The sequence below is a fragment of the Zonotrichia leucophrys genome, chromosome 2 (assembly GCF_028769735.1).
Source record: "Zonotrichia leucophrys gambelii isolate GWCS_2022_RI chromosome 2, RI_Zleu_2.0, whole genome shotgun sequence".
Lineage (NCBI taxonomy): Eukaryota > Metazoa > Chordata > Aves > Passeriformes > Passerellidae > Zonotrichia > Zonotrichia leucophrys.
The window spans coordinates 115495605-115508623 of record NC_088171.1 but is presented as its reverse complement, the minus strand read 5'-3'; positions in this window follow the sequence as shown (position 1 = coordinate 115508623).

Below are 13019 nucleotides of genomic sequence, written 5' to 3'. Positions count from 1 at the left end.
TCCCCCTTTCTGTGAAGAAATTCTTCTTAATGTCCAAGTTAAACCTCCCCTGCCTCAGCTTAAGACTATGTTGTCTCATCCTTTTGCTGGGGAGAAGTGGCCAACTCCCACCTGGCTACAACCTCCTTTCAGGGAGTTGTACAGAGTGATAAGGTCATCCCTGAGAGTTCTTTTCTTCAGTCTAAACACCCCCAGGTCCCTCAGCTAATCCTCACAGGACTTGTGCTCCAGACCCTTCACCAGCTTTGTGGCCCTCCTCTGGATCCTTCTCTTCCCCCAGGTACTGCTGAGTTCTGCTGACTTCACTCCTGGTGGCTCTTGTCCAGACATACCTTCCATCTCGGGAGTGTCTTCTCTTTTCCTTGAAACAGCTCCTTTTCCTTAAAATTTAGCGTGATGCCATATTATATGGGATGTCTCTGCAGTCATTTGGATTCAGCTGATCTGTGTGCCTTCCAAACTCCTTGTGTGCCTCCAGGCTGCTCACTGATGGGGCAGGGTGGGAAGCAGAAGCTTTGGTGTGTGTAAACCCTGCTCAACAATAGTCAAAGCACCATTGTGTTACCAACACTGGTTTTCAGTCACAAATCCAAAACACAGCTTTTATGGAAAATTAACTCCAGCCTAGACAGGATGAGGAACTCTTGACTGTGACTGGAAGGCTGAATTGCAGTACTGTAAAGCTGTAGCTGTAGCCAGCTAACCATCCTCAGTTTTCTCTAGGGCTGTTCAGCCCAAACACCTGCTGCTTTCTAATCAATCTCTCTAGACCCTATTGATGCTGGATTACAGTCCAGAAACACTGGTAATTGTGGAAAATGGAGCTGGGATCTCATAGAAATGTTTAAGCTGGACTATTAAACTCTGCACTTCATGCCTTCATAGTCAGCCAAACTCTCAGTGAGAATGCAGACAGAACATTCTGTCCCAGCCCACAAACAGCACAGGAAAAAGCATATGATCTGGTACCCAGTTCCATCTCAAGGGTGAATGGTGACACTGGTCTCTACACTGGTGACAATATTGTTCTTATGGAGTATGTAGATATGAATGATTGGGTTTTTCCTGCAGAACTATATTGTGTCCTTGACAAAGAAGAATGGCACCATTGAGAAGATATATTCTATGTATACATATTTATATAACATTGCATATAAAATACATTTCATGCACCTCCCACATTCAGAACTTTAAATGCTGATGACGTATGCTTGCAAAGAACTCTTTGCTTGATGTAGGAAAAAATGGAACCTGAATAGAAATAGATCTTCCCTCAGCTGACTCCTGTACTTGAAGCATTCATGTGAGGACTATGCCAAGCACAAAGCTTTAGTCACTTTATTTCATTCAGCCGTCCTTGGGTTGATATGTGGTGTGCAGCTTCTGTCTAAGTCAAAATGTTCTGTGGTGATGCAGACTGAATTAGCAGAGAGGATGTCTAAACTGTAATCACTTTAAGAGCCAAATAACTTTATTATAAAATCTGTTTTTTATAATTCGGTGTTCCATATTTTGACAGGCGTATCCTCCGTAAACATTGGCATTATTCTTGTCTGTCTTTCTCTGTGATTGCCTCCTCTGCTTAAGGCTGTCAACAACATTTCAGGAGATCACCTGAATATAGATCAGCACATAATTATTTTCTCAGTGGAATTTATATTGTCACAGATATCTGGAAATTTAAATTTGTGCAACGCAAGCATCCATTTTAATTTGCATAACATTATTCTTGTGACCAATGTTTTCTCACACAGCTGTAGATTTAAAACAGTTAATTACTACCTGGCAGCTCTAGTTCTTTAATTAAATTTGATACTGTATTTTTCTTTATGTCTAAAACATGCTTCAACTATCCTAGATATTTTCCTCCTAGAGGCTAAAACTAGTAGCATTTACAACCTTCTTTTTGGTAGTCAGGTCTTTTTTCCTAAAAATTTCACTACAGAGTCCATGCTGTCCAGAAACAAACATAAAAACAGAAATTAAAAAAAAAAAGAAATAAAAAGCACATACATAAAGTGAAAAATTCTCCATGACAGAGTGTGGAGAATGCAGATAAGTAAGACAAAAACTTTTAAATGCACTTCTGAAATCCCAGTGAACTATAATATTTTCTTGATTAGTGAACTTGAATCTCTCTTACCAAGAGGCAAATGAGTAAGTGCTGACATAGCATTTGTATTTAAATTAATTTGCTTTTTTTTTTTTTTTTGCCAAAAATGCATAATCTTTTAAAAACTGGTTTTGTGACTAGTGGGCAGCAGGGAATTCACTGATGCTATTATTTCTCCATGAGTTTCAGTTCCATGAAGCTTATGCTGGAAAGAGAGGAGTGCAGTAAGGAGGAGAGCATCTGTGCTTTGTGGTTGTGAAGTAAACTGTGTTAGAGGGAAATTTCCCACAGAAAATAATTTAGGAACAAGAAAAGGCTTGGGGTGAACACAGTGGGTTGTCATGGCCTATGGTCACAATGTACCAGCTGTTTTGCAACTGATAACATTGTATGATAAATTAAAGGAAATTTCTTAGGGGCTGAGAGATTCACATTTGTATTAAAAAATAAAATCACCACCAAACTCCAAAATAAATAGAACATAGTCTGTTAAAAACCAACATGTATTTCTAATTTCTAAAGCACTACATTTCTTAAACTTGGTATGTTAAAATAGGTTTTTGTTGCTATTGAGGTCTAATGTTCTGCTATTTCATCATCATTTCAACCTAGAATTGCTTTGGCCTAACTCCACAGTTTGTATTGGATTTTGTTACAAGCTTTGTATTACAATAACTGCAAAAGAGCAACAGTGTCTTCATTTCCCTGCTCACTTTGGTTGTCTCCAAATGTTTCATCATAGACAGCATTTTGCTGGTTATATTTACCTAGGATGATGAAAAGATTTAATAATGTATCATTCAGTTACTGGATCTATAAATGACAAGTATTTGGCTTTTACTTGATGAGAATTGAACATAGCAAAGTTTTCTGTCAAAGCCTAAACAGTAGAAAAAAAATTAAAGATTAAGACAGGAGAGAAGCAAGGAAAAATAAACAAACCCAAGCAAACAAAAACAAAACAAAAAAAAAAAAAACCAAAAAATCATCAAAGCCAACAAACAAAAACTCCAGAACTATGGCTTCAGGTGTAGCATATAAGACCAGAACTGAACTGCTTCCAGTTACAGTGGACAAATGAGGCTGGTCATTTCAATATCTTTGAGAAGAAGATAGAGGTCATTACGATCCCTGACAACCTTAACCTTGCAGTTCACACCATGAGCAAAGGATTCAAGAACACACAAGAGGGCTTTGAGGACGTCAGACAAACCTTCTGTATGCAATACATAAGAAATAAAAAGTAAAGTAGGTATTTTATTGTATTTTTAAGACTATTTTGAGATCAAGCCTTTCTGCTTTTCCTGCAGATGCTCTGAAATCAGGATATTTAAATTCATTCTGCCAGTGCTAATATATGTTTATTTCATTTTGATGCTCCAGTAGCCATGCCCCTGCCTCCCTCAGGGGAACTTATGGGTGCAGAGACATAGTACAGACAAAGATGAAGCTTTCAGAGGTTTGACAGTTGGTCTGTAGTGCAGCAACTGCTGCAAACCAGATTTATGAGACTGCAGTAGGAAAGCATCTTGATGAGGAAAAGCAGTGAGGACATATTTACATCGATGTGAGAGCAAGCCTACAGGCAGTGGGTCTGAAAAAGACCTTCCACTCCTTCTGCTGTGAGGGAAGCTGGAAAAATAGACATATTGAACAGTACAACAGAACTAAGGAAGCCAATACCTACAAATCTATATCCTGTATTCCTTATTTCCATTTCTCCCTGTATATCTCCTCCCATTTTATCTTTCTCCATTTCCAAGCCAAAATATCAGCTTCTCCCTTTGTGTCCTCCCTAAGGCCATTTTGGAACCTCCAGCCTCTCCTGTAAGTGCCATTAGCATTTTTATGTCCCCAGAACACTTGCACTGCAATGGCCCATCTCCCGTGCCGTGTATCATAGACACCTATCTTGATCCCTCACTTGGATCATGGACATAATTTGCTGAGTCTTGTCCAGAGCTGAATGTACAGCTGACTGCCTCCCAGAAGAATGAACAGGCTTCATTATCCCTATATTTCCCTTTTGCAATGCATGAATTAGGTATCTCCACTTCACTTGGGCATCTGTTTTGTATATCTGACTATCCAGCAAAAAGGAAGGAGAATTTGAATTCAAAATAATGTAAAAATAGTGATATATTTTGTCAGCTAAAAATAAAAGATGCGCTCAGCTGGATTGGAAACATACTCCTGAATGTTACTGTGTCAGGTGAGATGAATCCTTCCTTAGAAATGTCTCAAGAGGTGAATCATACTGTGTGTACACATCTGTTCAGAATAATTCACTGTGCTGATGAATCCAATTTTGTTTCAGTTCCAAAATATGATGAACTAGATAACATGTGAAAAAATTATGCAAACCAGGAGTCAACTCCCTGGATCCTTTCTATTGATTTCAGAGCAGGGTTTGCCTAAGTTAGGATTTAAGAGATTTGAGTAAACCTCTTTCTCTGTCCTCCTTAGATGAACTAACATCAGTATAAATTGTTCAGTGGGGTCTCCAAAGATATTAGGGAAAAACAATCTTTCTTTCTGACTCCTCCCCAAATATTTTTCGAGCTTAAATGAAATGTTAAGGGAAAACTTTCTGCCAGCGTTACAATGGAAAAGATGTGAGGTACCAGCAGGTGGTGCTGATACAACAAGCAAGCAGGATCTGCGGGATCAGCTTTAAAGCCAACATATCAAGACTTTTCCTTCCAGCTGGTACCATCACCGCGTCACTTTCTAATTTTAAATATTGACATCCTATTGCTGTGAAGGCTAAGAGCCGTAGCTGTGTACCAGTGCCACACAGGTGTAAGTTCTGTATACACAGAGAATAAAAAGACACTATACAGCATTCTGTTCCTCTGCTGGTCCAGGCAAACAGGTTAAAAACATGTTACATGGAAGTCATGGAAATTCTCAGAACTTTTGACAAAATGCTGCTAGTGAACTATAGGTCAAGTTGAGATGCTTTCTTTATCTAAAATATGGTTCTCACCTGCATGAATACCTTTGTATTACTGCAAACATAAATGGAATGTTGCATTGTATGGCAGGCACTTGAAAAAGAATGTGTAGAGAAAATTCTCTGCATAGAATAACATCCCAACCACTTCAACTTCTTATCTGAAATGGGATTATTTACCCTCTAACTTATTCAAAGAAAAACATATTTCCCAGAAAGTCCTCCTAATACAAGTGTCCCATGGTTATGCTGTTGGAGAAAGCATCAGTTGTCCTTGTTTTTTTTTTTTTCTCCTCCTGTCTGTCAGAGCAGAACTTTACCATAAGTTAAGGCAAAATTTTAGGAAACATCAGTTGAAGTTCAGGTAATACATTACAAGGAATTTAATCCCAGGAAATACTAATTTGTTCTTAAATTTGCTAATGGTAATTGTTTAATTGGATTTGTTAAATTTCTGTTTCTTTTAAGTAGAATTACACACAGTTCTCACGCTTACTTTCCCATTATTTGCACTGTGTGTTATAATATTTGATTAAGTCTCCAGTTCTTTTGGGAACCACTACAATTCTGTCTTTTGTTGTTGCTGTTGTTTTTCTATTTAAATAAGGAGGCTAATTGCAGAGTAATGCTCAGAAAGACACACCTAGTAAAAAATCCCCACATTCAACTGTGTTCTTGTCTCTAAGGGATGCTTACTCTTTTGGTCTTTGTTTCTTTTATCCTTTGTTGCATCTTAGAACACAGTTTGACTTGATTTTTTTTTTTTGAGAGTGAAATTAAGACTGTACTCAGAAATATGGGCAATACTTCATCCCCATTCACTTAAGAGTCTGACCTTTAAATCAATGCAAGTTCTAGAAAGTCATCTACAGGCATCCTGTCCATGCAGCCTTTCCTTTCATTTCTGAATTTTGCATTTCTCATCTTTGGCAGTTCTTTAATCTTCCCTCATTGCTGAAAGAGTAAATGGAAGCAATGAGGAGGGAAAGAAGAATTAAAGGAGGTGAATAACAAGAGACAGCTGTTGGCTGCTACTTCTCAGCAACAACAGTATCTTCTAGGCTCTTAGAGACAAATGACAGAAATCTGGATCTACAAATCACCCTCCCATTAATCTGCATTAGTGGGGGCAGCCCATGGTGGAGTCCTAGAACTTGCCACACCTTTCAAGCTGAGAGGTGATGAACACCACCTGTGCCTTTTGTGCATGTGAACTTTGGAAAAAGATATCACCTGAAAAATGTCTATAAGGAAAGAATCCTGGAAAAAGAGACATCTCTGCTGAGTCTTTGAAGTGCTCTGAACGAGGCAAAAGCAGAGGAGTTCAGGAAAGGTCACTTCTTGGGGCATAAATTTGTAGATTGATGCTTGCAGAATTCTGTAAACTAGAGTAGCTGTGAGTCAACTGCAACTTATTTTTGGAAGTAAACTATTTTTCTTTCATTAATTTACTTTTTTAATTTCAGGTTTGGCCCTTGTTCAAACTGAGATGAAGAACTGAAATCTTGAAATATATTTGTGAACAAAATTATATAGGCCACTTTTTTAAAAAAGGATTTCTTCATTATTTATTTTACATAGCTTGAAGTATCTTGAATTTCCAAATAACTAGCTTAGTAGATTTGGAGTATCCCAATTAATAATATGCTAATAGATATTTTAACAGATTCAAAATTTACTAGTTTTCCCCAAAATATTTTTAGAAACAAATTTTTGTTGAAACCAAGGCCCTTTCCTCACTAACATATCAGCTGTGACATTCTGGCACTGTGGAGTCAAAAAATCCCTGTAGTGAGAAATTTCTGCTCAACTGTATTTATAAGAGGGGAGGGTTAGGTAGTTCTGCAGTACTGCTGCTTTGGTTTTCCCTGAAGATAACTAAGAAAGTACTCTTGAGCTTTTCCAATAGTAAAGTCTCTTGCCTGAGTCAAGGCACTCTACTCTCTTGTTATGTGCCTTGCTGAGGCACTTCATTTCAAACGGGTGTGAAATCATATAAACAAATTGTGGTAGAGCTAGTGAAAGAATAAGGTAAGAATGGTCCCAGGTTTGACAGTGATGGAGGTTTGTGTGCATCCTGTTAATCCTGGATATCCTCCCATTCACCACAAATTAGGAAAAAAAACTGCTGGTTGCTACAGCACTGAAAAGCAACATTAGCAGGACTTAGATTATTTAAAGAATTTCTGAGGAGTTAATTCATACTTCTGTTGTGATTCGCTATTTAGGAGCCACAAGCTGTCCATGGGTCTGTCTGTCTTCAAAAAACAAGTTGTTGGGAGTTTCCTCTAGTGTGTTTATATAAACCTTTATTTTTCTCTCTGACTTGTTTTGTATTTAAGTGAAAAGCACTTTAAAACAAAAGAGTCTTCAACACCCCTCATTTTCATTTTACTGTGTAATTCTACATGATGATACACTAGTAAAAGTGAAATCTTCCCAAGATGGATATTTCAAGGTCACACAGTTGTGATGGAGCCAAACTCCCTGGAAAAACTCTTTCACATGGAATATTTTACAGACTCCAAATCTCATAGGTGTCTGCACAAGTAGGCTCTAGGGCATTTTGGTTCTTGTTTGAAATTACTTGGTGTTACATGGTATCAGTTCTTACTCTACTGGATTTTTATTCAATTTGCTATCAAAACTTTTCAAATTTGGTCACTATTAGGAGCTGTTGATTTGTTAACAATTATGTTGCTTAACCCTTGTGACTGTAGAATTACACTGAGTATTGTTTGCTTCACCAAGTAGCTGACATTGGCACAGGAGTCAAAGATACTAGCAAGGTGTAGCGCTTTCAGATGTGCTGACATTGGTCTAGCAGAGCCAGAACAAATGGTATGGGTGAGCTCTATCAGCTCCTCTTCCAGGAGAGAAACAATAACAAGATAAAGATCTTTGATCAACTGAGAGATTTCTTTTGTAGTGACATCTTTGGTATGGCACATCTGTGAGGCAATTAGATGCTGCATTTGTGTAAGGAAACAAATGAACGGATTTTTATTGTGGAAGAAAAGGGGGAAAATACAGTGAATTGCTCAGCAGAATATTGTTGGATTAAGTAATTCAAAATAAGCATATTTTAAGCCATTGAGGGACTTTACTAAATTTCTCTTATTGGCAATGACATTTAGCTCAAATTGCTTGTCTAAATATACTCTGAATTTTCAAAATCCCTCTGCTTCTGAATGTGAGTGGAGTATTGGGTTACATTGTTGAACTTCTGGATCATTTCACTCATCAGAAGCTGCTTTGAGTGCTAAACCAAGGAGGCCACTGTGTGGAATTTGTATTGGAATCTGGAGGCTTGATTCTGTGGAAAGTTCTGGTTTAAGGTGAAATGTGGATTACAGGGTTCACAATTGTGATCTGTGATTTGATGAGTTGCTACTTGTCAACGACACGGAGATAGCTGCTCATGTGTCTTTTTAGCCAGTGACAAAAATGAAGAAATATGACTTAGATTACCCACCTTTGAGTGAATATTGTAACCTTACAAAAAGTTCAAGTTAGAAAGTTGGGTGTTTTTATTTAGGTTATGAAATCTTGGAAAGGGTTAAAAATAAGAGTGTTGAAAGAGACATAAAGTAACAGGAGCAGTTCAGTCATCAGAACAATTATACTGATAGCAGAGTCCAAAACTTTTTCACATGTGGAAGAAGTTGGAGAGCCTTCAGGCTGTAATGTGATCTCTGCAGGTTAACTGTCCTGACATAGTCAATTATTGTACCTTTGCAACTGAAGGTGAAGTTTGCCAGAAATCAACCACTAAAGACTATAGAAAGCAAAATTCAAATCTGAATTCTGTGAATGTTGAGAATTGAGATTTACAAGGAAGCATTCTTTGTATCTTAATTTACCAAAGTTATCAGTTGAATGTGTATTTTATTGACTTCCACAACACCTCTGAGCAAAGACAGCATGTCTATCCTCTCCACAATAGAATTTTATGGCAGAGAGGCTGATTTTTTCCAAGTTACCCAAGTGGCCATAGACACAGAAAAAAATGTTTAACAGGATTTGGCATTTAAATACTTTAAAGAATCTGTTCATAAGGGATTTGCTTAGGATTACAGTGCAAACCTGTGAAGGAGACTTGAACTGAGGTTTTAGGAAAGGTCTCTCTGGAAAAGTTTCATTCCAGAAGCATGCACTAATATTAGCCAGTTTTTTGCAATGACTTTATTTCCATCAACTTTTGACACAGTACAGGTTCTCTTTTGTTTAGCTTTGCTGAAATTGGGGATGAAACAGCTTCCTTCCTGTAATAACAAACTACCTCTTTGCATCCTGGAACTCACTTCTAATATAGTGTTTCTAACTTTGTTCTTTTTCTGAATATACATTTAACTCATTTGTTCTTTGACTTTGAAAGACCATGGCATGAGGTCAATACTAAAAAGTGGTCAGAATTTTAAATATAGACTACAGACAGAGTTCCTGGTGACATTTGAAAAATCTGAGCTTTTCTATTAACCATATGCATTATAGGTCAGTTAAAAATTAAGGCAGGATAGAAGTAAATTACTTCCTTCTTCATGGTTTAAGGAAAGGAAAATGAATCTGAAATTGAAAGCTTTTTTAACAAACCAGTCTCATAGGGCTGAATAAATTAAACTGTCAGACTTTAGTCATTACACATCTTCCTGTGTGAAGCATGGAAATTGGAAGCACAGACTGTGCATATTATGTTAATACTATTTACTCTACTTGGTATCCATGACGTATCCTGGCGAGTCTATGCTACAACAGAATTATGCCTTACAGAAAAGAAAGAGAAATAAGGTTAATGAAACGGCATCTTGGCACTACAGCTAAGTAAAACACATCTCTGACTAGAGTGCTGAGCAGTACTGGGGGTATTCATGAGCTATTCTGCAGATGCTATGGCTCACATTAGCATGTATAACACCAAATCATCCTGTCAAAGAACCCTTTTTCTGTTCAACAGCGTAACAAGGCATTGATTGTGATTGTTGGATTATAGAGTCTGTCTACTGAGATTTGTGCAAGATGTTAAAATGACACAAAGGTCCATATTCTTCACTAGCATCCAGGAGTGCATCTTTCATAAAATACATTGTCCCCAAAATATAAGGAAAGACTACATTTAGGAGTGACTTTCTGTTTCATTATGCCTTAGTATTCTGGGGTGTCTTACATGGTATTTCAATATCATGGTAAAAAACTTCTCAGTTCCACCAAAGAGATATTTATTTTAAAATCATTCACAGAAAACCTATTGATTTTCCCCAGGATAGAGTTTTATTTTGTCATATTGAGTGACATCTTGAAATCTGGGGTATCATTTGAGAGTAAGCAATTTCTTTTCAGGTAAAGATGAGACAAAGCTGATGAGCATTTTAGTCTGCTCTACATTGCATTGACTTTGACAGAACAAACACCAAAGCACTGTTGAATATTGGACCATTCTTTTCTGCTATGTAATGTAGATCCTATATAATGCAGAGCTGAAACTTTGGGAGTTACTGGCCATCTCTTGGGCTACAGGCAGCCTCCCATTCTCCATTATGCAGTCACCAGCTAGTTTTACTTTGGAAAATCTTAGCATTAGTTCACTAGTACAACATACATGCCAGCTGTGGTATGGATATGCAGGTGATGCTCATGCTCTGGCCTTAGCACTGTAGAATCTTGTTCAGCTACGTGGTGATTCTGTAGCTGGAATAAGAATGACCTCACTACATTTGCTTTGGGGTCAATTCCAATAGTCATAGCCCATGGCAGCGAGGGATTGGAACTAGAGAATTCTTGAGGTCCCTTCCAACCCTTAATATTGTATGATTCTATGATTCTCTATGAGTGTCCTAGCAAGAGTGAAATGGTGAAAAAATGTCATTTCAGAATGACAGAAATGCCATTTCAGTTTTCAGTGTATTTTTTTTCTCCACAGTAAGGCACAACAACCATTTTCCACCACTTGGGTCCCTAAATGCATGGGCAGTCAAGGCTTGTAACATGTTAACTAGGAGAGTCCTTAGCTAGTGTTGCTGAGTGGTGTTCCATCCATGGACTGGTCTAGAGATATGCAAAAATAGGTAAAAATAGGTTAAAAAAGGTAAAATATATATATGTATATATATATATATAGTGGCAGTAAGTGTGATGAATGGGAGATGAGGAAAATGGGGAGACATTCCTGTGACTTAAAACAGGGCAATATGTCCCTAAGAGGGGCTCAAAACCCAAGAATTTACTCTGAGAGCAGTTGAAGTCATGCTCATATCTGCAAATACCATATTTGATGTCAAAGAAGTTTCTGAAAGAGATTATGAAGCTGAGTACATTGACAATTTTCTTGCCCTTGCTATGCATCTTGAAGGTTGCACTATGATACAATTTGGAGGCAGATATTTCTGCTGAAAGAAAGTAGAATTTTCTAAGCCATTGGTCAGAGACACAAAATGATGTAACATGAAAGCTGAATTATGGCTCTGGTGCAATGTAATATATAAGAACCTATTTAAAAGTGACATACAGCACAATTTTGAGAAGATTCTAATTTATTTTTTTAATTAGACAGGAAGTGACTGATGAAATTATTTGCATTTAGCACTGTGGAATGCAGTGAATTAATTTATACATCACATTAATATTTCTGTTTAAACCAGCATAACCTATTCTTAATTTGCTTTGCTGATGAAAATATACAGCTGTAATAAATTTGAGGATGAGAGGAAATTACCAAGTTCCAAAAGGCTGTTTCACAGCATGTTTTACCAAGTGAAAATTTGGGCAGAGCATCTAGAGAATCTATAATCCAATTTCTCTTTATTAACAGTAAAGATAAATTTGTTACTTCATTCACTTTAGATTCAACAACAAGTAAAACAAGTTATGACTGGATAAATTTAGCATATGAAAAGAGGAAAAACCCAAGTATCATTAACTACAATATAGACCCCAAGATAATACCTTGGGTAAAAGACATGGATGGATAAAGGAAGATAGGTGTGGGAAAATGAGGGGAACCCTTTAGGAACTCCTCAGACACTTCAGCAGTTGACTTGGTGGCAAATATATTTAATATACAGTTAGTTGATTTTGCTATTTCATTTTAAAATTTAGTTTGAACAGGTGGTAGGAAGACACAAAATTCACTGGATAAGAAATATATTGCTGCAAAAGAAAAATATCTGAGAATGAAGTAAGATTATGCAAAATATGTGTCACTTAGGAGGTTATAGTCTAATTAAAAGAATTAATCCTAGGCAAATTAACATGAGAAAGGAAAAAATAATGGAAGCTCAGTGTGGTTTTTGGTGCAATCTTAAATTTATTGGACTTTGTGCTTTTGTCCAGACAACATAAGTGGGCTGTGGAACACAAAACAAGGCTGGAAAAGTGCTGTGTATCTGCTCCCCTTTATTCTGCGTTAGTGACAAATATGCTTCCCACTAGACTTCAAAAGACCAATCCAAGTGGTTGAAAGATACAAAAACCTGGAACTGTATAAATACACATTAAGTGCTAAAAGAAAATGTTTAAATCCAAATAACAGGACCTTTCTATAATCTACAAATATTTCAGTACATAAACAGACCCCCTCAGGGTTGTGGAGAATATAAAGGGAATGAGTCTCCCTTGAAGGAAGGCTTTTGCAGAAAACTGGCATTTGAGTTAAAATTGCTCTTTGATTCAGATTGCACCAATCTGACAAACCTCACACACTGTGTAAGACACAACAACTGCTTATTGAGCAGGGAAAATGTCAAAAAGCAACATGATTTATTTGCCAGCAATACAGGAAATGCACTCTACACTACAATGTGGTTGACCTAAGGTCCTTTAAATTTAACAAGAGAATGTTATAAGTCCTGAGCAGCTACACCTTCAGGAAATCACAGGCAAGAAGAAGCCACTTCATCAAACTCTCCTGACTGCACTGATGTAGTGGTCTCCTTAATATTTTCTCTCTCACCTCCA